We start from the raw sequence: 25,846 nt of genomic DNA, 5'->3' as shown, positions 1-25,846 counted from the left end.
CACTTTAGAGTTCCATTCACAGGGCTATTGTACAAAGATTTTCTCCAGCTTCTTTTCTATACTATTTGCAATTAACTTGTGTGGTTTAGAGCATTCTCATTAGTTTCCATTTAACGTGTTTAATCAATATTGCCCTTAAGGTGGCTTTAAATCCCTTCTGTTTTACAATACTAAGTAGGAGAAACCTTCCCCAGTCAGATATAATAAATATCTCTATAATGCATTCAGGTAAAGGAGATGCAACAACTTTACACAGAGTCTGTTCAAACATTTCAACTTTCATCTAAAATTTTACCTTAGTATCATTGACCCTTGTATTCCTATATCCCCTCAGTCTAACTGTAGCCTCCATTAGGACTTCAGCAATAGATGTATATCCTTAGTGCATGAAGCTTCCATGGCAAGGAGCCCCAGGACCATCTTTTTTTTACCCACTTATGTGCATATATGATCTTTGGACCACAGCTGGGGCTTAGCCAAGGGATTCAGGCCTTCTCAATAGGCCTTTTCTTGATTACATTGTAGAAATGTCAGCAATTTGAGGTTAGATTTTTCAGAGTCATCTTTGCCTCCTAGTTTTTAAGGTTTCCCCCAAACTAGAGCAAATGAAGCAGATTTGTTTAGGGCCCTTTAATGTTGGGGGATCAGTAGGACCTCCCATCAGTCCATCCAACCTCTGAGAGTGCTGCAATATTAGATCTTCGTTTTGACTCCATCAATGTATGTTTCATCCATCTCATTTCTTAATAACCTTTTAAAGATCTCCACCCAGCCAGGATCCATCTCTTGACTCGTCCCTTTCTCTTTTCCTATTCTGTTAGGAATCTTTATTATCTGTTATTTTAGCATAACTTTCCCCTATGGAAGTGGATCTGTGGCTAGTGGCTATAGCTGGGTCAGGACAAAACCCAAGCTTGGCCCATTGTTAGGTTCTGCCCCAGCACTCTCCCTTACTTTCTCTTCAGCTAGTACAAATGACAATAATCAAGAGATTGTATAGTTAGCTCATTTTTAAAATTTTGCGTTTTTTAATGTATCCATTGAGCCAATTCCCTAGGAGTTGGATCTATCATTTCTAAATTCCACTGGTAACTTTTACCTCAAGTAACTGATCACAATACAGCTGCAGTTCCAAACCATAGGTAGCCCTGTGGCCACCCAGGAATCAGAGTTTGTGATCCCCCACACTCATGCTTTTTCTTCCCAAACCACATAATTAAGCTAGTCATCATCTGTCTTGTGAATCCCACTTCTGACACCAATTGTAGTGAGTTTAGCCAACTTTACAGTTTGAGGGAACAGTCTCCACAAGACTGCCTTCACTTCTGACACCATTGCAAGTTCAAGGATTTCCCAAAACTACCCTTAGGTTTCATAATTCACTAGAAAGACTCAAACAACTCACTGAAACCGTTATACTCACACCCACAGCTTATTACAGAGAAAGAATACAAGTTAAAGTCAGTTGAGAAGAGACAGGGTGTAGAGTCTAGTATGAGTCCATATGCTTCTGGTCATCTTCTCTCTGTGGAATCATGGACAGCATTACCTTTTTCTGGCCACAGTGTGTGGCAAATATGCATAGATTATTGCCAGCCAGGAAAGCTCAGTCAAATCTTTGTTCTTGATTGTTTTTGTTGGGACTTGATTGCATACTGTCCACATGGCTGATCCTTAGGCTTCAGCCCCTTCCAGAGAGTCAGACTAGTACCTTTAGTTAGCACTTCCTCTGGAGGTCACAAATGATACTATGTATTCCAAAGCCACCATCATAAATCACATTGTTAGACTGTCCAGTGGCCAGAGCCACCAGGTAAGCAGAGATACTCCATTAGGCAAGACATTCCAGAGGCCTAGAGATCCACTTCCCAGTAGCCAAGGGTAGAGGCCAGACTTCTTTCTGGATTAGGTTAATTTTTCACTATACAAGCACATATCAAATATAAAGCACTTTTTAAAAGCCTCTTATTGTGATATTATCATCATCATCCAGGTTAATATCCTCCTTTTTCCAGTAAGAAAAGGAAGGTCTAGAGTAATTATATTAGTTGATTGTTTACATTTATGTTCAGTTTAATTAGCACAACTGGAAGTGGAAATGGAATCCAAGCTCCTATCTCTAAGATAATGCTTTTTCTTCAGTAGTTATACCCTGCCAATTATTGAATCTTACTGAGAAAAATCATGGAAGAACATTTGTATTTTTTGGTCAACCTAGTTTCAGAAAACATTTTAGAAGGAAAACAACCAAATGTTCATTTCAGTTTATCCTAATCAGATAATAAGGCTTTGTGGATATAAATGAGAATAAACTAAAATCTTTTGTTCAAGAAGTCCAGAGAGTAAGGAGAGAGACAAATGAATAGGTGGAAAATAAACCAATCAATGATATAATAAAAGTTTATGAAAGTAGGGGAAATGGGAAGGGAGTATCTAGGTTGGCAAGAGAACTAAGGAAAAGCTACACAGAGGAGGATGATATTTGATATGATTTTAAATGTTGAATTAGCATTTTCTGACTGGAAAAGGGTAGATTGCATTTTGTGAGAAAACAGGTCCAGGTTGGGAAATCACAAGAATTTATGCCAAGCTGGAACATAGAATAATTGTGATGGAGTGGCAGAAGATGAAGTAAGCAAGAGTAAGCAGAGACCAGATCGTAGAGGGTCTTGTGTTACAATGAAGATTTTGAACATTTCCTCCCTTACGGAATGGAAAGCCATTGAATTACAATGTTTTGTATTTTAGATGGATTACTGTAGCAGCAGAGTGAAATGATTGGAGAGAGACTAGGACTTTGTCATTTAACCCTTTGTTTAAATAAAATGTGAGACGTGGATAAATGTACCTGGTGAAACACATGTTTATCTTTATTCCTTCCAAAATTGCACTAATGTAACAAAAATAAAAAAGGACCAAAAGAACAGGAGGTAACAGTGACGATGTTAATAAATTTTTAGAATACAGGGCGTGGATGAGAAGTGGTGACCAGCTTAGCAAGATTGAAGAAAACCGAACCATAAATGTCAGTAGAGAATGCTAGCAGATTGCAGAAAGTTTCGAAAATTGGAGCACCACATGCTTTTGCATAGTAGAAGTAATGCATGGGGCTGAAAATGGAGGGGTTAGTTAAAAGGTGATGTGAAGAGAAGTAGACACTCAGGGCCTTTCCCTCACCCCCTTACAGCCAGGCAGCCACTTTTCTGACCTATAGGAGATGGCGGGTACATTCTCTCAAGAATCTGAACAGTGGAGATTTTGCCTTCGAGGACGTTTGACACATCAGAATTTCTGGTGTGACCCAAGAGGATTGCATGAAAATCCTTTTAGTAAGTGGTGCAACTTTTGCTTCAGCTCCTTTTTCTTCATTCTGCTCTTTGAACAGTGTCAGCCTGGTGTGTACTCCCAGGCAGATGATTAGAGGATTGTCTTCTCAAGGAAAGTGAAGCTCCCCAGAGAAAGGAACAACAAATACTTTTAAGGATCCTCTAGCAAAATAGTTAAATATCCACTCGTTTAACCTATAATGATATCCATCAGAAATCCCACTTAAATTGCAGTAAACCTATAGTCATACTCACCAAAGCAAGTTCACTTCACAAAGCCTTTTCGATAGCTTTTTAGTGACTCGTGCTTAAATATGAATGGATAGTCAAGGATCCCCACTCATCTGAGCCTGGTCTTAGTTTTAAAATTGTATATAAATATTATATACTAATCTAATGAGATTTACAGAATGAAGGCAAGAATTTTGCACTTAAATGTATTCACTATAGGCACAGGACCTAATACTCTTAGGTATTGAGTAAATATTTACTGAATGAATGAGTATAAGGCCTTTAATGTAGTTATGAATTTACAGGAATTTCTCGTTTTCATTGTTAAGCCTCTTCTTTCAAGCTAGTAATTTTAATATACCAATATTTCTAAAATCACATGAAAAAAGAAGTGAACCAGTATTTCATAATACCCTTAAATTCTTTTCCAGAATTGAGTACCTTTGAAAAGTAGGTTTAAATTTTTTCTAATTCATAATTTTGGATTTTGCTTTCCATGCTTGTTGAGTGGGATCAGATTGAGGAGCAGGATACGCTTACTGAGTCATAAATTTAAGACGTGACATAAATAAAATTGAGAAGAAGCCAGCAAAGCGATTAAATTATATATTAAATCCCAGAGGCATTTCTGCTTTTATCTGTTACTTTGTTAATTAGTAAATTGCAGTATGCCAAGTTCTTGGTATATAAGCACCAAATTATGTTCTTTCTTTCTTAAGACATTAAAAGAACTCATTTAATATTAAAATCAGAAGATTCAGTTATGCAAAAAGAAGAAAGCACAAAATAGTTATAATTTTAAGGTCCCAGCCACAGTTAATGTTTGAAACAGTTCATTTTTAATGTTTAAAATCATCATAAGCAGTTTAAAAGTATTTGAGAAACTATACTTTTTATACAAAAGTGGGTTCTTTCCATTTTAAAATCTTATTTTTTATTTAGATTTACATTTGGGGAGGCATTATAATTACTGAATTTACACAGTCAATTTTTTCTTTTGTCTTTTTTTCATCTATTCTAACCCTAATCTGTTATCTATCTCATATTTTTTCCCTGATTTTTTATATTGTTGTGTTACATTATATTGTTTTTACTAAAACTGGCAGCTCAGATTAACCTGGTTTTCATTTTTTAGAATAGTTTTTCTCAGAATTTTCATGATTTGGTAGGGCTTCTTGTTTTTGCCATTTTCTTAAGCCACAGTGAGTTATTCTCCGGATATAATTTATGAAAAAATCTTTATATCCTAAAATTATTTTGGAATCATTTACTTGATTGTTTGACTCTTCCATTACAAATATTTCCCATATTTATTCATCTTTTTTGTTATACTTGGAATTGCTAGGGATTTTCATTTTGTTGCTATTATAATTTGAAGCAGCCAAAAGCAACTGGTCATGTAAAATAAAGATGGAGAGTGTTGATTCCATTTTCTTAGTGTCCAGAAATATGGTTGCCATGTCGACCACGTGTTCTAATTTGAGAAATTTTTTCAGCTCTTGGGGGAGGAGTTTGCCAGTGTTGAGTTACACTAATCAAGCCCAAAAATATGCTGCTTTACATAGGTAGCTTCTCTTTCACTGTACATATATTTTTTCTTTTAATTTAGAAATGGTTACAAATAACTAAATGGAGAAGCATCATATCCGTGTTGCATCATAATTTCTTTAATTCATTCAATAAATATTTTTTAGCATTTACTATGTGTTCAGCATTACATAAGTATTGTGAATCCAACAGTATGGTCCTTGCTGTCTGACACAGTTATTTAACTGCAATTGTGAAGAATTCAATGAAAAATAAATACAGATCTCTTTTGATACTGTTTTAAAGTATATTTATACTTACCATTTGAAAAAAATATGATTTGTATTGTTTTTATTATTTTATTACATGTAATAGTATCAGTAATATAATATTATTTTATTTTTGAAAACTTACCAAGTTCCAGGCATTTTTCTCAGTGTTTTACATCATCTCTTTGGGGTAGCTACTTTTATTATCCCTGTTTTACAGATAAGTAAACTGAGACCTGGTATAGTTAAGTAACTTATTGAGGACAGAAACAACTGTGTATTGAAAAGTTTAAATAATTGTGAATTATGTAAGGTTAAAAGTGATAACCTTCTCATTCTCTATTGTGTATTTCTGATGGGTGTCCCTAGTTAACAGATTGTTACAAGTCCTTTTAGACTTTCTCTCCCTACTTTTCTTCTTTCTTTCTTGGCAAACATGTAAATATTTTCTAAAAGTCTTGTTTTAAAACTAAATAGAGAACTTACTGTGCATGTACTGCTTTGTGAACTAAATGTGATTTTGATATCTTAAGGTCATGAAGTTGAAATAGATGTATGAACCAAGAAAGATATCTATTGAAATCATTATCTTCTGAACTAGGTAAACCCCAAGATGATTGTGCTAATTTTGGGGCTCCACAAGGGATTTCAAGGAATATAAGAATGATTTCCAAGATCTTTTCTATTCTTTGGCAGGGTCTGGAGATAAAGCATATCAAAGTAATTCACTTTCAGAGTGAAGAAAGGAGGTCTAACCTTTTCTGGTGACGAAATAATTACAGATTTAGAATATTTTTATTATTTTAAATGTCCCTGTCTCCCACTTTTTAGTTAGTAATGCCGGGAAATCTCTGGTATTTTAAGACGTGTTGTGTTCACACGTAAAGTTTGTCTTCTGTTTTATAATCTATGAAGTGGTAGTCAGTAATATGTATGTAGTGGTGTGGGTTTGGATGAAACCTTTTGCAATCCTCTTGTTACTAGGATGCAATATTGCTGTATACTATTATATAGATTGTGGGACCCTAATACTGTTATAATTTTAAATGTAAAATAAATGGTATTTATGCTTAGTTTTTCCTCTTCTCATTGGAGTACAAGGAGTCTTCATTCAAGTATAGCGTATTTGAAGAACATACGAGGAATTTTGGAGACCAGATGAATTTTATTTTAGAAAAATAGCGACGCATGTAGCCTGCTATTTCAACTAAATTATGAATTTTGGGGGGCTTTAAATCGGCTAGTCTTGAAACTTCATCATTTTGTAGTCCAAGTAAAGCTGGATCTGCTTGCCTCCTAGCTTGGTACCCTTCTCATTGTTATTGTATTATCTAAAATAAATACACATGAACGTACTTGATCTTTTTTGAATAAGTAACTAGAGAAGACAGAACATGGAACAAAACATCTACAGAATCTTTGCGTGTCTTTCTCCTCAGACTTTGCACATACTATTTTCTCTGCTTAGAACACTTTCCTAGTTAACTCAATTCATGCCTCAAGAAATACTCTCACACAGCTGTTTCTCAAAAAGTCTTTTTTGTCTACTCCTCAACTTTTGACCTCTCTTCCGTCTTCGACAAATTGCGTGAATCTTTCTCTTTCAAGAGGAGCTCTTATGTCAATCAATGTGGGCTCTGTTTCAAAGTTTTTATCAGTGGTGTGAGAGCACTAAGGATCCTTGTGGTGATGGAACAATTCTGTATCATGGTTGTGGTGTTGGTTACATGAATCTACACATATGATAAAATTGAATGGATTGTACATGTGCACACACACATACATACACAAATATGAGTGCTTTTAAAACTAGTGAAATGGAATTTGTAGTTTGTACCAATATCAATTTCCTGGTTTTGACATTGTCCTATAGTTATACAAGATGTTACTGTTAGGGGAAACTAGATTACTTTTTTAAAAAATTTCCTGTGAATCTATAATTATTTCAAAAGAAAAAAGAAAAAGTAGGTCAGCTGGATGACAACGCATATGAGAGAAATTAGGGAAACACTTGCTTTTTAATTTTTTTTAAACGAAATCTCCATCCTCCTTAACAAAGTGCAGAAAGGCATTTGTTTTCAATTAAAGTAGATTAAAATGTTAAAAATATAAAGATGAGTGATAAATACAAACAACTAAAAGATTAGAAAATGATAAAAATTATAGAATAAACTAAAGAAATTGAAAATCCTCTGAACAATAAAGATGAAAGAAAGTAAATGTAAAAGATAACTAAAATAGTAAAGTTAATTTTGAAATTAGAGGAAAAGTGAAATATACCAGTTTATATAAAAGTCAGTGTTTAGCATGCTCATCTCAGTTGTAATAAGAACATAAGATTATTTAATCCAGAAATCTAAAATATATACATGATATAAAAATGAAAAAGTTGGTTAAAGAAATCGTTAATAATACGATCCAGTTAGTTAGACGTAGTAAATAATATAATACAATCAGGAATTTTAAAATTAAACAGAGAAAGTATGTCAAAAGTGAAAAAATATGAACAGTTTTAAGTCAAGGAAATTAAAAATGTAAAATTTCATCAGCATAAAAGAGAATAAAAATATATTGATACCAGACCTCTTAATCTCAAGTTCGGGTGCCCGATGCACAGGAAGCCAAACACTGAGACTTGGAGATGGAAAAGGATTTACTCGAATTGGCCGAAATGAGAAGGTGGGAGCCTGGGTTTGCTCAAAGCTACCTCTCCAAGAACAGCAAGGAGGGAGGTTTTATAGAGTTCAGGGGCTTGGCAGGAAGAGCTTCGGAGAAACAAAGGGGTCACTCCTGGTAAGGCCCTGGGCAATCTGACTTCTGGGCTTCCAGGGCAGTTGAGGGCCGGTCATCTGGTGATCACAGTGTCCCTGAAGGTACTCTCTTTCTTCTGCAAAACAAGCTCGCAAATTCTTGAGACCCCTGAGTCACCCCTCAGGTTAAACAGGAAAACAGCTAATTGGTTAAATATCTACAATAATCCTCAAGGACCCAGCTTCAATATCTGGTGACGACCTTTCTCTTTTCTCTCAGTGTTATGATGGAAGTTCTCCATTGCTGGGATAAGTGATTCATAATGACCTTCTTTAAGCCATTTATTATAGTTATGGTTAACTAATTAAATACTTATGTTTATGGTTAAATGCCTGATTACTATAAAAATGTTAATTCAGTAATAGATTTAAAAAGAATTCCCAGTGTTCTTTGCTTCTCAAAAAGAGGCAGTCAGTTATTGCAAATGTATTTTCCAAATGAAAATGTAGTTTTTAACTTGCTTTGCTTAAAATCCTTCAAAGTATTCTTTTTAATCCTAAGAAAAAGACCAAACTTAGCCGTTTAGAAGACTTTGCATGATCTTGCCCCTTCTAGCTTTGTGAACCACCCACACACGTTATTCTAAATAGCCCATGCCTGTAATTTTCTTTGAGTTCTTGAAAAATGCCATACTTTCTCCTGCCTCATGACTTTGCATGTACTTCGCTGCTTAGAACACTTTCCTAGTTAACTCAATTCATACCTGAAATATTACTTCATGTCTTCATGAAAGGGCTCTCTCAACCCATGGTCTAAATTGAGGAAAGTACTTAGTAAGGTTTCCTAATTTCATTTATTACAGGTATAATTTTATATATTTTATGTGATTATTTGTTGAATGTCAGCCTTTCCAACTAAACTTTATATCCCATGAAAACTGGATCATGATTGTTTTTTTTCAGTATTGTAACCCCTCTCCTCCATTAGTGGAATTCTGAATTAAACTTAAGGTAGACTTCATCACATTCTTCTCCATATCTATATATTTTTTACTGTTTTATTTTTTTGCCCTCATGCTGTATTTCCTCTGACCTGACTTCTAGTTTACTTATTCTTTTCAGTGATATGTAAGAATCTTTTATCAATCCATTGCCTTTTCAAAATATTTTAATTCATTTGTTTTTTTATGCCTAGAAGTTCTATTTCACTCTTTTCCAATTCTGATTGCCTTTTTTCCTAAAAAATAAAAAGTTCTGGGCCTGGTCCACTAGCATAGTGGTTAAGTTTGGGTGCTTCACTTTGGCAGCCTAGAGTTCACAGGTTCGGATCCCAAGCGCAGACCTACACACTGCTCATCAAGCCATGCTGTGGCGGCATCCCACATACGAAAAGAGGAAGATTTTGAGATCTAGAGCAAAGGTAAATTTATCTAGAGAGGATTTGCTGTTGAGTCTGCCATATATCTGGGTTGGCACCATTGTGATGGTCTTAAACCACTTTAAATTCAAAGCTTGAAGGTTGTTGTATCGCTAAGGTAATGTGAGTGAATCCATGAGGGCTGGTTTGTGGTTACAACATCTGAGGAAATTTTTTTAGGCTGTATTTCCTCAGTACCAACCTGGCTTTCTTGACAGACTCATGCAAGTGAACAGAGTGGGGTAGTTTTATGCTTATCTCAAGGTGTGCTTAGTTAGCCTGTTGTGGTTCCAAGTTTCTGAGGGGTGAGTCTCCTGTTACCCTTCTTGCTTTGAGCAAACTATGGCTTTTGTGTTCTGTTACTGTTTCCCAAAAATGTCTGTAAATTTCAGCTCAAGTTTGCCCATTGAGCTAATGCCCTCAGGGTAAGAGTATGTATGCAGTTCCTGTTTTTTAATATGAGGATTTAGAAGTAAGTAGAATTAACGTTTTCTAAGAATCACAAACCCCAAATTAGTGTTGTACTGATATAATCCTTATCTTGGAATTATTCACACATAGATTATAATGGGTTGAGAGTTTTAAATGCATTTACTCTTATGAATTCATGGCATATGTTGGTTCTATTACTATGCAAAACTTAGTTGACTTTGAAAAATGAAAAAAAGTTTTAAAAAGTTATTAGTGTGTTTATTAACATAGGTAAAATGGTAGAATGATTTACAAATCACTAGATTAGATTAGATAATACAATTTTAAAACATGAAAAAAGAAAGATAAAGCATTTTAGTATGTACTTTTCAAAGTTACAGAAAAGATTACTCATTTTTGAAATTCCGTTGAAACAGATGGAGAAGTCTTTTCAGATAAATAATAAAAAATCTTTTTATTCTTCTTACATAATTTTATAGGTAGAAATTTTTATGACTTTGTAGGATGCTTATGATGTAGGAGTGATAAATGCTTTGCTTTTTAGTTATACCCTGGATTGCTGTTTTCTACTTTTGGGGGGCAAAATGTTAAGAGTTTTTAAAACTCTAAGCTTTTAAATAATAAGTTTATTTAGGGACTCTTTATCTCCTATCAATTCTTACTCTGAAGTCTGTGAATTATTCTTTTAGTCAATTTAGGATATTACTAAATTTATAACCCTTTACCTGTACCTTCCACAATGCGATATTCTATCTGTACCTAACTGCTTATGCTTAGCGCTTCCAGAAAATACCATATATTTTTGCATCTCCGTCCTTTTGTTCATGCTTTATACTTACCTCTAAAGCCTTTTCATCTATTTCTGCTTATTAAATCCCTACAAATCCAGAGTAACTCATATACCTCCTTCATTTCAAGAATTCCTTTGGTTGCAATCAGAGTCCTCTTTGTAAATATAACACTCTGTAAAACGTTCAACATTTACATGAGTCCTCGAGTCATAGTATTGTATATGCCTGTCTTCCCTGCTTTTCTTTAAGCACTTTGAGGACAGAAATTGATGATGTTTTATTTGTACTTTTCATTTCCCTTTCCCCAAGTACTAGAGCATAGTATCTTGAACATCACTGACATACAGTATACGACAACACAAAAACATAATTGATAACTTTTTGCTCCATACCAGGTGCTGTGTAAATCCCTTTTGTGAGTATCATCTAAGTTGAATCCTTACAACATCCTTATCATCTATGTTTTGCAGGTGAGGTAACTGAAACTTATGATATAAGCACCTTGCCTATGGATCTGCAGCTCATGAGTGGCAGACCTCAGATTAAAGCAAGGGCTGTTCTGACCCAAGGTCCTTAGGTTAACCAAGTAAACTGTTTGTAGAAATGAATCATACTTATGGATTATATAAAGTTTCTTGTTAGTCATGTTGTAAGCTCTGGGCCAGTCTTAGTTCAAACAGCCAGGACAGCTCCATAGTTTCATGGTCTGAGGAGATGACACTTATGAATTCTGATGGCTGTCCCAGTGACACCTGCTTAGGATACGTCTCTTGGTCAAATGCTGAGACTTTTTGTTATCTTGATGACACTTGAATATTTCTTAACATCATTATCTTTGAGTACCTTTGCTTATAAAATGGACAATACTTGGTGAATTTTAGATCTTAATTTTCTTTTCTTTTTTATTTTTTTTGAGGAAGATTAGCCCTGAGCTAACATCTGCCACCAATTCTTCTCTTTTTGCTGAGGAAGATTGGCCCTGAGCTATTGGCCCTAAGCTAACATCTGGGCCCATCTTCCTCTAGTTTATATGTGGGACACCTGCCACAGCACGGCTTGATAAGCACTGTGTAGGTCCCCACCCAGTATCCAAATCAGCGAACCTCGGGCTGCCAAAGTGGAGTGTGCAAACTTAACCACTATGCCACCGGGCTGGCCCCTTAATTTGCTTTCTGAAAAACTTTAAATATTTGTTTTTAATATATTGATTTCCAGATAAATACCTTGGGCTTAGGTTAACAAGTACCGTTTTCTTATTGAAATTCTTTTTGCAAGAAGACATAAAATTGAAGGTAACAAGAATCCAGGCTTCATTATAGCTTAGAGAGTAGAATATTTTCTCTTTCCATCCCCTGATTGAATTTGCAAGATGAAGAAAAATTGCATAGCACAATTTTTGAGTTTTAAATCTTCCCAGTACTTTCTTTTGCTGCTTTATGCCACAAAGAGGTGAGAATTGTTGTGGTAGTGTCCATGTATGAAATATATTTTCTCTATTCAGTTGTATGTTTTTAGCCACTCCATCCTAAATAGCTGCTGTGCTGAAAATGGAGGTCCCTAATTTAAATTAGGTAATTTGTTTATTTGCATATTAATTATGGCAGGTTAAGCCTTGGAGTTGCCATATTTTAAAGAGGCCTTTTGGGATCTCACTGAGGTTGATGTTTTACTGGAGATGGGCAAACAACTTCAGCTAACTCCCAGTAAGTCTCATTTCTCATTTACAATTGTCTAAATTATTAACATTTTAATATAGTTTTACATCAACACTGCTGACAGCCTTGAAACCTAAATCTGTGAGTGTGTGTATAAAATTTCACTGTAGGACTTTTATTTAGCCTTAGGTTTAGCATTTTGTCTTTGTTCTTGGTACTTTAAAGGTAATAATAGTTAAATATAGTGTCATAGTGTCTGATATTAAATGAAAAACTGATGTAGGATTCTATGTACAGTTTACTATTTTTTTCTTTTGCAAAATAAGTGTATAGTAGCTGACAAAAATCAATAAATATGTATCTATTTCGATACATGTAAACGAACTTGACAAAGAGGCCTAAGTGTGTGTTTTGTATGGCCTTTTTGTTCGGAGAAAGGAAAAGTATCTCCATATATTGTTTTATGTATTTTGAGAATCATTTGAATGTATAGTCTATTAAATAAAAATTCTTTTCAAACATCTGTTTACTTATTGACCTCTATGCCTTTCTTTAGCTGCAATTAAGAAAACTGATTTCCTTTGTTTCTGATTGAATGTTCATATATGAAAAGAACTTTGAGATTGGATTAAAAAAATATATATCTATATAAAAATATGATTTTCATTTATTCCCTTTATGCCATACTGTGGAACTGTAAAAGTTTATTGGAAATGTTGCCCTTCAGAGGCCAACTTTACTTTTGATGTGAAAATATAGTTGGTATGCTGTATCACGCAGGAGCACCTAAATCCAGAAGTTTTTGGATTCCCTTTTTTACCCAAAGCTAAAGTTCTCACTAGCAGATGAATTTTAAACTAGTTTTTTAAATGGCATTTTAATTTAGTTAAATTATATTATGAAGGAGAAGGGATAATGTACTCTAACACTGAGTGATACTCTCAGGTTATTAAAAATAGTAACAAAGTAGAAAGAAATACAAATAGGCTATTGTTTATCACAGGCTTTAGTGCCTCCTCTTCGTTTTTTTCTTTTTCTTTTTCCTCTTCCGTGGCCTTTTATTAAAGTGGAGTGTTCCATTATGTGGATGTAACATAGTTTGTTTATGCATTCCCCCCTTTGAGAGAGAACTTTGGTTGTTCCTAGTTTTGGATGATTATGAATAATGCTCTGAAAATCATTAATATATACGTTTTTGTATGAATATAAGTTTTTATTTCACTTGAGCAAATACCTAAGAGGAAGATTGCTGGGTCATATGGTAAGATGATGTTTAATTTCATAAATAACTGCCAAACTGTTGTCAAGAGTGGCTGTCCCATGTTGAATTCCCACCTGAAATGTTTGAGAATTCCGTTTGCTCTTTATCTTCACTTGGTATTGTCAGAGTTTGGTTTTGGTTTATTTTAGACATCCTGTTAAGTGTGTAGTGGTACATCATTGTGGTTTAATTTGTTTTTCCCCAATAGTAGTGGGTGTTGACCTCTATTCATTAGGTTATTTACTATCTATTTTCTTTGGAGAAGTCTCTGTTCAAATCATTTGTCCATTAAAAATTTTTTTTTATTTTTAAGGATTGTTTTCTTTTTAAAAACTTTGGATATAAGTCCTTTTTCAGATATGTGACTTGCAGATGTTCTCCCAGTCTGTAGCAACCATTTGAACTTTTGTGAAGTCCAGTTTATGAGGTTTGGGTTTCTTTTGGATCAGATTTTGATGTCATACCTAAGAACTCTTTCTTAAAACCTGTTCACAACATTTTTTTCCTGTTTTGTTTTACGTGTTTTACAGTTTTAGGGGCCCACCCAGTGGCACAGCAGTTAAGTTCGCACATTCCACTTCGGTGGCCTGGGGTTTACTGGTTTGGATCCCGGCTATGGACCTACGCACTGCCTACCAAGCCATGCTGGGCAGGCGTCCTGCATAAAAAGAGGAGGATTTGTGGCAGATGTTAGCTCAGGGCTATTCTTCGTCAAATAAATATTTTACAGTTTTAGATTTTCCATCCTAGTTGAGATATTATTGGCGTAGAGCAGAGATGTAAATTACATATATTGACAAAACCTGTATGCTCTTTTATTATCTGTGTATGTTTATGCTCTGTTAATGACAATAGAAAAACTAATGAAATCAGCAACCAGCCTCAGCAATATGTCATCTGCCCATATCTTAAGTTAAAAATTTCTAATTTGTAAATGTATATTCTTTGTCTCTGCTTCTACTCCAATCATTAAATCAGCCTGAAATATTTTTTCTTCATTCCTCTATTACTTTCTCATCCTGCATATATGCAAGTCTTATTTCTTAATAAGTTTAGTTGGAGTTAGATTTCCTGATCACTCTCACTTTTCTTAATCTTATGTTTAAGAATGAGAAAAGGTTTAGAGAAAAATATAAGGATAAAGCTGTATATAGTTGCTTACAGCATGAAATTTCCTCAGATATCTGTACTTGGAATTACTATTATATATAATATATGGAATGTATATTTTATATATATATTAGAACAAGAGTTGGCAAACTTTTTCAATATAGGGCCAGATAATAAATATTTTAGGCTTTGCTGGCCACGTGCTCTCTGTTGCAACTACAATATGTAAAGGAATGAAAATGATTATGTTACAAATAACTTTATTTACAAAAACAATCCTTGGACATTGATGCCTAGGTCCAAGGGTTGATTTAAGCCATCTGAATTGAGACTTGAGCAGCAGCTTAAAAGCTATCCAGGTGATTGTAATGTGCAGTTAAGTTTGAGAACCACTGATTTAAAAGAAACTTTGATGTGGAATAAACTTAAACAGAAACCTTAAGAACTTAAAACTGGTAGAAATGTTTATATCAATTCAGTTCAATTCAAATCTGGATAAGCCAAATGGATCTTTGGGGGAAATTTGATTCAAATTTAAATGCTCTGTGTCTTTCCTTTAGTCTAATTGGCAAATCTAACAGTTGCTTTCAGTGCCTTAAGTCTTCTCTTCCTATTTAGGAAAACACAAAATTACAGCAGGTTTTCATAAGAGCCAGCTAACGCTAGATAATTGCATTGCTGCATCAGACCATCCCTGTTAATTATCAGAACAAAGCAAAAATTGATTGATTGCAGACATTGGTAGTTACCTTAAATATAATGCCATAGAAAGTGTCTTTGAAAGTCAGAAAATAAGTGTATTCCTTGAGCTATTTAGTTGGTATTCCATGTAATACAAACCAAAAAATAGTAATTTTTTCTTTTCAACAATTTAATATATGTTTCATTTAACGTATAGAAACACTAATTACATATGATAATCTGCCTGTATAATATATACCAGACCCCAAAATGCCAAATGCATTTATAGTATTTTTCGAATATGCTGAAAATTATCTTCTTTGTTGAAAATAACACATGTTGTCTGAGCCCTGCCTCCTTCCACCTTCAAAGAACCCTGATGACTTACTTTTGTACTCCAGAATCCTGCATCATTCGTTCTCCAGTCTTTGTGATTGGATCAAGGATTGACACCTACCCTATATATAGTGCCAAACTGAATAACAGGTAAGTTTGGAGTAATATGAGTGGCCCTCTTTGAGTAGGTACACATACAAAAGTTCTTAAGTTTTAGTTAGTCCCTAGAAATGAAGCCTCAGACATACAAAAAGAAGCAGCAATGAGAAAGAGATGAAGAGAATGGTTATGCTTCTTAACAACTTTCTGGTGTAGGTGTACCCTTGTGAGAACCTAATCTTTTCTTGCTTTTTGGTTTCTGAGATATCTGTGTAATCTTACAATTCTGCTTTTATCCTCAAGCTATTTTTCTGTTATTTGTAATCAGAAGTACTTTGTGTTGTTTATATTTCAAAATTTATTTGTGATTGTATAAGCATTTGTACTGCAGAAACTCATTCCCATTCCCCAAGTGACTAGCTGGAAGAAACAAACTGGTACTTAAAACCTCTGAATCAAATAGTCACAGTACTTCAAATTGAAGGTGAATAATTACAGTCTTTGAGTTCAAAAGATCAAGAGAGAATTGAACAACTTGGAATAGCCCAATTCTTCAAGATTCAGATCCGAGCTGTCTCCTGTCAGGGTTAAGGTATGTCAGGTCTCCTTATTTTGTACCCCAGTGGCATGCGTGGCATCTCTCTATTGTTCTGATTGTCTCAGAATAGGGCAATTTATTTATTTATTTTTTTTAAAGATAAGCCTGTTAGACTTTTTTTTTTTAAAGATTTTATTTTTTTTCCTTTTTCTCCCCAAAGCCCCCCGGTACATAGTTGTATATTCTTCCTTGTGGGTCCTTCTAGTTGTGGCATGTGGGACGCCGCCTCAGCGTGGTTTGATGAGCAGTGCCATATCCGCGCCCAGGATTCAAACCAACGAAACACTGGACCACCTGCAGTGGAGTGCACAAACTTAACCACTCAGCCACGGGGCCAGCCCCAGGGCAATTTATTTTTATTTTTCCTGTAGCTTCGTAAGAAAATATCATAAGTAGATTGCATGTGTAATGTGCAGTAAGCTTTTTTGTAAAACAAAACCTTTTCCCCACCCCTTCCATTTGTAGGTTTGCTTTCTATGTCAGGACACTGTTTTGTAAAACGCTTTTATCTTTTGAAAACAGACTCAAATTAATCCCAAATATAGTCCTCCATGTTCTCTTCTAACCCCCATCCTTATATATTCTCTTCTTTTCCACTAGGTTCATTCTGCCTTTTTGACTCAAGATGATACTGTCTTTTATTTAGGTGATCAAGAAAAGACTGAGAAGTAGATGAGGTCTGAATTGTTAGTAAGGGGCGAGACGTATAGAGGTTAGATGTTGGAGAACACTATGTGTTAACTTTTTTTTCCTCATTTCATCCTTCTCTACAAATAGGCATCATCTTTATTATCCTATGAGCCTATTACAGTGTTTGGCATTTGGTAGATATTCAGTAAATATCTTTTTGTTGTTTGTTTTGGCATTTAAAATGTGCCCTTTATTTTTATTATTATGGATATGTAATTAACATTCAGTAAAATTCACCCCATTTAATTGTAGAATTGGATAAGTTTTGGCATAAAATGTTTTCGTCACCCCAAAAAGTTCCCTCATGACCATCATAGTCAACCCCCTTACCAGACCTTCAGATCCCAGCACCCACTGATCTGATTTCTATCCCTGTGGTTTTCCCTTTTCCAAAATGTAATATAAATAGAGTTATATGTATATATGAAACTTTATGTCTGGCTTCTTCCATTTAGCATAATGCTTTTGAGATTCATTTATGTTCTATGTATCAATAGTTCATTCCTTTATATTGTTAAAAAAGCATTCCAGTGTATGGATGCGTCATAGTTGATTTATCTATTCACAAAATAATGGACGTATTTGGGTTGTTTGTACTTTGGCCATTATAAATAAAGTTGCTATGAACATTGCAGTACAAGTCTTTGCATGGATATGTTTTTTTATTTCTCTGGGATAAATATGTAGGAGTAGGATTGCTGTGTTGTCTGAGTGCATGTTTAACTTTGTAACAAATTGCCAGAGTGCCAAAAACTGTGGTTGTTGATGATGAGCATATTTTCATGTGTTTATTTACTTTTCATATATCATTTTTGTAAAATATCTGACAAATCTTTGCCCATTTTTAAAACTAAACTTTGTATTTTTGAATAATTTAGAGTTACAGAAAAGTTGCAAGTTAGCACAAAGAGTTCTACCTTATACCCTTTACCTAGTTTCCCTCATTGTTAACATCTTATAGTACCAGGATATATTTGTCAAAACTGAGAAATGACATTGATACATTATATTAACTTAACTCCAGAGTTTATTTAGATTTCACCAGTTTTTGCACTGGTGTCCTCTTTCTGTTTTAGGATCAGTCCAGGCTACCATATTGCCTTTAGTTATCAAGTTTCCCCAGTCTCCTGTGATTTTTGAGTTTCTCAGTGCTGTGGGCTGAATGTTTGTATCCTCCAAAGTTCATATTTTGCAATCCTAACCAACAACATGATCATATGTTGTTGAGGAGGTGCGGCCTTTGAGAGCTGATTAAGGTATTAGGTTAGGCTCTGCCCTTATCAGTGGGATTAGTGTCCTTATAAAAGTGGCCCTGTGAAGCTCTCTTCCCCTTCTACCATGTGAGGACATAGTGAGAAGATGCCATTTCTGAACCAGAAAATGGGCCCTCACCAGACACTGAATGTGTCCACACCTTGATCTTTAACTATGAGAAATAAATTTCAGTTATTTATTTTTTAAATTTTATTTATTTAAACTAAAAACAAAACAAAATAAGTTCACTCATTTCTCCTTTCCCCTATCCTCTGCTTCTGACAACCCCCAGTCTATTCTCTGTATCTGTAAGCTTAGTGTTTTGGTTTGTTTGTATTTGTTTTTTAGATTCCACATATAAGAGAGATCATATGGTATTTGTCTTTTTCTGTTTGACTTATTTCACTTAGCATAATGCCCTTGAGCTCCAAACATTGTTGTCACAAATGGCAAGATTTCATTCTTTTTTTATGGCTGAATAATATTCTATTGTATATATACCATGACTTCTTTGTCCGTTCATCCATCAGTGGACGCCTAGGTTGTTTCCATATCTTGGCTATTGTAAATAGTGCTGCAGTGAACGTTGGGGCTGCATTTATCCTTTCAAGTTTGTGTTTTCATTTTCTTCGGACAGACACTCACAAGTGGAATTGCTGGATCACATGGTAGTTCTATTTTTAATTTTTTTTTGAGGAACTTCCATACTGTTTTCCAGAGTGGCTGCACCAATTAACTTCCCCACCAACAGTGCATAAGGGTTCCCTTTTCTCCACATCCTCATCAACACTTCTTGCTTCTTGTCTTTTTGATAATATCCATTCTAACAGGTGTGAAGTGATAGCTCATTGTGGTTTTGACTTGCATTTCGGTGATGATTAGTGATGTTGAGCATCTTTTTATGTACCTGTTGGCCATCTGTATGTCTTTGGAAAAGTGTCTATTCAGATCTTCTTATGTTTTAATCAGATTGTTTCTTTTTTTGCTGAGTTCTTTATATATTTTAGATATTAGCCCCTTATCAGATACATGATTTGCACATATTTTCTTCCATTCAATGTGTTGTCTTTTCATTTTGTTGATGGTTTCCTTTGCTGTGCAGAAGCTTTTTAGTTTGATGTAGTCCCACTTTTGTATATTTTTGCTTTTGTGTCAGATTCAAAAAATCATCGCTAAGACTTATGTCAAGGAACTTACTGCCTGTGTTTTCTTCTAAGAGTTTTGTAGTTTCCAGTCTATGTTCACATCTTTAATCTATTTTGAATTAATTTATGTGTAGGATGTAAGATAGTGGTCCATTTCATTCTTTTGCACGTGGCTGGCCATTTTTCCCAATACCATTCTTTCCCCATTATATATTTTTGCCTCCTTTGTCATAATTGACCATACGTATCTGGGTTTATTTCTGTTGTTTAAAAGCTACCAACTTTGTGGTATTTTTGTTATAACAGCCTGCACAGGCTAAGACTCAGTCTTACCTTGTTTTTCATGACTTTGACAGTCTTGAATTATTGATTTTGCACATTTTTTTGTTGAGCTCTATTGGGTTGTAAAAGATCTTTATGTATTCCAGATACATGTCGTTTATCACATATATATTTTGAGATATTTTTTAGCCTATATCTTTTCATTTTTTAAATTTATTTGGAAGATCAGATGTTTTTAATTTTGATGAGGTCCAACTTATCAATTTTCGATTTTTTATTTCTTTCTTTGTTTCTGCTTTTCGTGTCATCAGAAGTTTTCTGTCTAACCCAAAGTGATGTGAATTTTCTTTCAGAAGTTTTTGATTTTACATGTAGGTCTACATTAGCAGCTAATTTTTGTAGATAGTACAAGGGAAAGGTGGAAATTCTTTTGTTCTTGGCATGTGAATGTTCAATTCTTCCAGCACCATTTGTTGAAAAAACTTACCATTTTTCTATTGAATTTCTTTGGTATCTTTATTGAAAATCAAGTGATACTTAGGTGTTGCTCTGTTTTTGGAATTTCAGTTCTGTTCCATTAATAGTAAATGTCTTGATTTGAAGTAATAGCATGAACTCTTTATACTACTCAGTAACCTTACACTGGTTTACTGCGTCTCCTGTTTTGTTACGTTCTTATTTCACTGGCCTAACTCATTTCTATTTCATGGTCTTTTTTCTGCCATATTAACTATGTCGTATATAAATAAGAACATGTTAATACCCATTATTCCACCTTATGAAATATAACATTATCAGCACAAATATACCCCTTTCCAATTGCAGCTCCCACTCTTTCCTCCAGTGAAATGCCTATTTTGCCACCTCTGATGCATCCTTAAATAATGTTTCATTCTGCATGTTTTTGAATTTTATATAAATATTACAAATATTTGCTTATTTTCTTTAACATCGGTTTTGATTTTCATCTTTGTTCATGAATGACTGGCCTCTAGGACCGTGTGATTGCTTCTCCTGCCCTGACTAGCCTGGCAGGGATTTGGGGACAAAGTCTGGGTGTCCTAAATCTGTTTCATTTCTGCCCTTTTTTTCAGTGGAATCTTTGCAGTACATCTGCATTCTATGAGGCGTTTTCTTCTCACTTAGCTTAGAAGAACACTTCTGTATGTGCAGGGCTAGGAGAAACCAGAGGAATCAGAATCCTCCTACAGGTGGGGAGCCTGAGGCCCAGAAAGGGAAAGAGGCTGGCCCTGGGAAACATAGCAAGGCACCTAATTTCCCCCAGTAGTGACATTTTGTACAGCTGTGGTACGATATCCCAGCCAGGAAGTGACATTGATACAGTTGCTAACTTTATTCAGATTTCACCAGTTTTACATGCACTCTTTGTGTACATGCATGTGTACATATTGTGTTGTATGCAATTTCATCACTGTGCAGATTCATTTGACCACCACCACAGTCAAGATAAAGAGTAATTCCATCACAGATCCCTCATGCTACCCTTTGTAACCACGGCCACCTCTCTTCCCAACCCCTGGCCACCAGTAATCTATTTTCCATCTTTATAATTTTGTAATTTCAGGAATATTTTATAAATGGAATCATACTGTATCTAACCTTTGGAGATTGGCGTTTTCACTCAGCATAATTCCCCCCCTTTAAGTTTCTTTCAAATTGTTTTGGGCATGAGTAGTTTGTTCCTATTTATTGCTGAGTAATATTCCCATGGAATGGATGTACCACAGTTTGTTTAATCATTCACCTGTTGAGGGACATTTGGGATTGTTTCCAGCTTTTTGCTATTATGGATAAAGCTGATGTGAACATTCATGTACAGGTTTTTATATTAACATAAGTTATCTTTTGGCTGAGATAAGTACCTGAGAGTGCAATTGCTGGGTCATATGGCAAGCACATTTCAGGTTTGTGCTATTTTCTGCATTTACTTAAGTATTCTTTAATGTCTTTCAATAATTTTATACATAATAGGCTTATATATCTTTCATTACATTTTTTCCTAGATACTTTATAATGCTTTTTGAAAAAAGTTTTATTTTCCAATAGTTAGATGCAATTGTTAATTAAATGAAATTAAATTTTTACTTTTGTATCCAACAGCCTTAGAAAATTTTCTTATTAATTGGAGTTTTCAGCATAGGGAATATATCATCTGTAAATAATGCATTATTCCTTTCTTTTTAATCTTTTAAATTAATTTTTCCTGTCTTTCCTCACTTGGCCTGCCATTCAAGTGTTGTGAATAGATGTGACTATGGGCTTCTTTGTCATCATTAAAGTTTGTCTTTGCTATAGATGTTCTTTATCAAGTTAAGAAGGTTCTCTAGATGTGACTATGGGCTTCTTTGTCATCATTAAAGTTTGTCTTTGCTATAGATGTTCTTTATCAAGTTAAGAAGGTTCTCTTTTTGTTTTGCCTGATTCTTTTTATCATGAATAGGTGTTGAATTTTATGGAATACTGCATCCATTAATGATAATATTTTTTTCCTACTTTTGTACTATGTTAAGTAAGACACTTATGAAGTTTTCCACTAGTAGTCATCCCTAAATTTCTTAGGTTGATCTAAATTAGTTCTTATGAATTATCTCTTATATATTGTTGACCTTGGATTGCTGATAACTTTCTTTAGAATTTTTTGCATTGGTTTTCCTGAGTGAGGTTGGCCTGCAATTTTTTTCTTATACATTGTATGTTTGCTTTTGGTCTGAATGTTATGCAAGATTTATATGATGAGCTGTGAAATAGTCTCCCCTTTTATTTTGGAAGATATCTGTAAGTTTGGAATTAGAGTGAGCCCTGGTGGCGTAGTGGTTAAGTTTGGTGTGCTCCACTTTGGTGGCCAGCATGGATGTATACCACTCATTTGTCAGTGGCCATGCTGTGGCAGTGGCTCACATACAAAAAGAGGAAGATTGGCAGCAGATGTTAGCTCAGGGTGAATCTTCCTCAGGGGAAAAAAAAAATGATTGGAAGTAAAAGTTCCTTGAAGGCATGGTAGGGCTCTTTCAGCCTGGTATTTTCTTTGGGGGCAGGTGATTACCAGCTGATTCAATTATTATTAATGTCTGTGGGAATATAAAGGTTTTGTCTCTGGTAAACGGTGTTTCTCGAGAGATGCGTTCATTTTATCTATTTTTCAAGTTTATTTGCTTAAGATTGTTAATAATACTGTTTTCTTTTTCATGTTTGTAGGACCTACAGTCTGTAATAGGTATTTTACTTCCAAATGTTGTTCATTGTGGCTTCCCCCTAACCCCACTCCCCCGATTTACCTTGTCCAAGGTTCATCAGTGCTATTAGTCTTTTCCAAAGAACCACAGTTTGGCTTTATTTATACTCTCCATTGTAATTTTTTCCCTCATTTGTTTTGTTCTTATGTTTTATTATTCTTTTTTTTAAGATTTTATTTTTCCTTTTTCTCCCCAAAGCCCCCCAGTACATAGTTGTATATTTTTAGTTGTGGGTCCTTCTAGTTGTGGCATGTGGGATGCCATCTCAGTAGGGCTTGATGAGCGATGCCATGTCTGCACCCAGGATCCGAACCGGCGAAACCCTGGGCTACCGAAGCAGAGCGTGTGAACTTGACCATTCAGCCATGGGGCTAACCCCAATTATTTCTTTTCTTATGCTATGAGTTTATTATTTTCTTTGTTCTTAGATCTTAAATTGAATACTTAGCTAATTGATTTGGAGTGTTTCCTTTCTAATATAATCAGTGTAGCTCTGAATTTCATTGTAAGTAATGCTTGAACTGATGCCCACAAAGTTGGTACATATTTTCATTATTAGTGTAAAATATTTCCTGAATTCCATTAAAATTTTTCTCTGACTTGTAAGTTCAAATACAAATCAATTCTTAAAATTTTCTTTACCTATACTTCTTTTAGTTATATTTTTGTTTACTGACTGAATTAACATTCTTATGGTCAGAAGATATGGTCTTTATAATACCAGTACTTCAAAACTTGTTTAGGCCTAGTATATGGTCAGTTTTCATAAATGTTTCATGTGTTCTTGGGGATAAAATGTGTATTCTTTATAATTAAGTACAGTATCTTATATATATCCATTAAATCAAGCTCATTAATTTTGCTGTTCAGAATTATCCTTTGTCCTAACAGTCAGCTCATGGTCTGCTTGATCCATCAATTGTTTCAAATGATGTATTGTGATCTTATACAATGATTGTGAATTTATCAAGTTCTCCTTGTTTTTCTGTCAGAGTTTCAAAGTAAAGTTTGAAGCTAAGGTTATAATTTGAACAAAATTAGGATTGTTAGATGTTCCTAACACATTATACAAATGATCCTCTTCCTCTCCCGTTTCTCCTTGAAATCTGTTAGGTCTGATATTAATATAAATTAAACAACTTTCTTTTGGATACTATTTGCTGATACATCTTTTTGCCTCTTTTGGCATTCAGAATTTCTGTAATTTTAAGTATGTATATATAGATGGATTTTGTGGATAATATTTCCTGTCTTACAAGATTCATCTTTTAACTTGAGAACTTATACCACTGTATTTATTAAAATAACCAATATATTTGAAATTATTTCTAACCTCTTTTTTTGCTCTGCATTTTTTGTTTTAACTTTCTGCTTTTGCCTTCTTTTAGACTGATTTTCCCCCTCCTTTTGTTATTTTTATTTCATTATGTTTTCCTTCTTATTTGGGCATCTTGTACTTTACGTGTACTTTTTAAATAGAAACCTTTGCTATTTTAACATGCATACTCAGTCTAAAGTTAGTCTTTTTACTTCTGTAACTCCAGTCCCTGCCCTCTGAACCTATATTGCCTCATTGTCTATTATATTTACTATATCTTGTTTTCTTTCCTCAGGTTTAGACATTATTATTGCTATATTATATAGTCTGTTTAGATTTATTCTCACATTTTCCATTGACTATGCTCAATATTCCTTTTGGTAATTTTCACTTTCTATTTGAAATAATTTCCATATGCCAGTCAGTTATTCCTTTAGAATTTTCCTTAGTGACTATTGTGAAGAAAACAATCAGTTTTTATTGTTTGTTTCTTTATTTCACCTCATTCTCAAAGGTTACTGTGCTTAGAATTCTAGGTTGATGTTCATTTTCTATTAACACATTGAAGATACTATTCCACTGAACTTCACTTAAGATTGCAGCTAGATTTTCTTTCTTTAGTATTCTTTCTTTTTTTCTAGATATTTTTATAAACTCCTCTTTAATTTTTCTGAACATTCATTCAATTTCTCTGTGTTGTATTTCAGTTTAAATTTTGTTTTATTCATTATGTTTGAGATTGATTGGGCTTTCTACATTTAAAGTTTATAGTTTTGGAACCCTTCTGTTAAGTTTTTGGCCATGACTTGTTTGAGCTTATTTTTTTCCCCAGTCTGTCTACGCTCTCCTAGAACTCTAATGTCACACCTTTTAATTCTAATTATCTTATCTTCTCCTTCCTATTACTGTTATTTTGTCATTCTGGGCTACATTTTGGATAATTTATCTGGAGATATCCCCCCTGTTCATAATAATTCTCTTCTGTTTTGTCTTGTCTATTATTGAAACCATCTAATGAGATTTAAAAACTTTTGAACAGTTTTGTTGTTGTTTTACAGATTGTTTGCTTATTCTTTAAAGTATTATTTTCCTCACTATATTTCCCACCTTCTCTTTTATTCATGGCTATTAGATCTGGCTTTTTTATATGTTTAGTCAAAAATTATCTTAATTCTGTGCCGTCTAAGCTCTGATGCCGTGTGTGTGTGTGTGTGTGTGTGTGTGTGTGTGTGTGTATGTGTATGTATATGTGTTAACATTGACTTATGGTGCTTTGTTTCATTATGTGTTTGTGAGTTTTTTTTTTAATTGATATTATCTTTGGGGATACTTCTGAATTGAATTGGCATTTGCTTTTTCCAATTAGAACTATAATATGAAACCCTCAGTTAGAGTTTGTGGACCATGTAGGTTATATAAA

At 34.3% G+C, this 25,846-nt stretch overlaps 1 protein-coding gene across 9 annotated transcripts in view; it reads left to right on the top strand.

Moving 5' to 3' along the window:
• The window catches only part of JMJD1C (jumonji domain containing 1C), a 346,491-nt gene that overhangs the window by 179,877 nt on the left and 140,768 nt on the right, over nt 1–25,846 (top strand). Inside the window, exon 1 of one of the 9 annotated variants that reach the window (XM_070563498.1) lies at nt 12,348–12,446. The exons of 6 other annotated variants lie outside the window; for them this stretch is intronic. The gene's annotated coding sequence lies outside the window, so the exon portion shown is untranslated. Of the gene's footprint in view, nt 1–12,347; nt 12,447–15,851; nt 15,937–16,061; nt 16,478–25,846 lie in introns of those variants that run through there. 2 more of the 9 variants (XM_070563476.1, XM_070563487.1) reach the window with 2 other exon arrangements.

Source organism: Equus przewalskii, chromosome 1 (genome assembly GCF_037783145.1).
Source record: "Equus przewalskii isolate Varuska chromosome 1, EquPr2, whole genome shotgun sequence".
NCBI classification, from domain to species: domain Eukaryota; kingdom Metazoa; phylum Chordata; class Mammalia; order Perissodactyla; family Equidae; genus Equus; species Equus przewalskii.
This window is presented reverse-complemented; position numbering and strand designations above follow the sequence as displayed.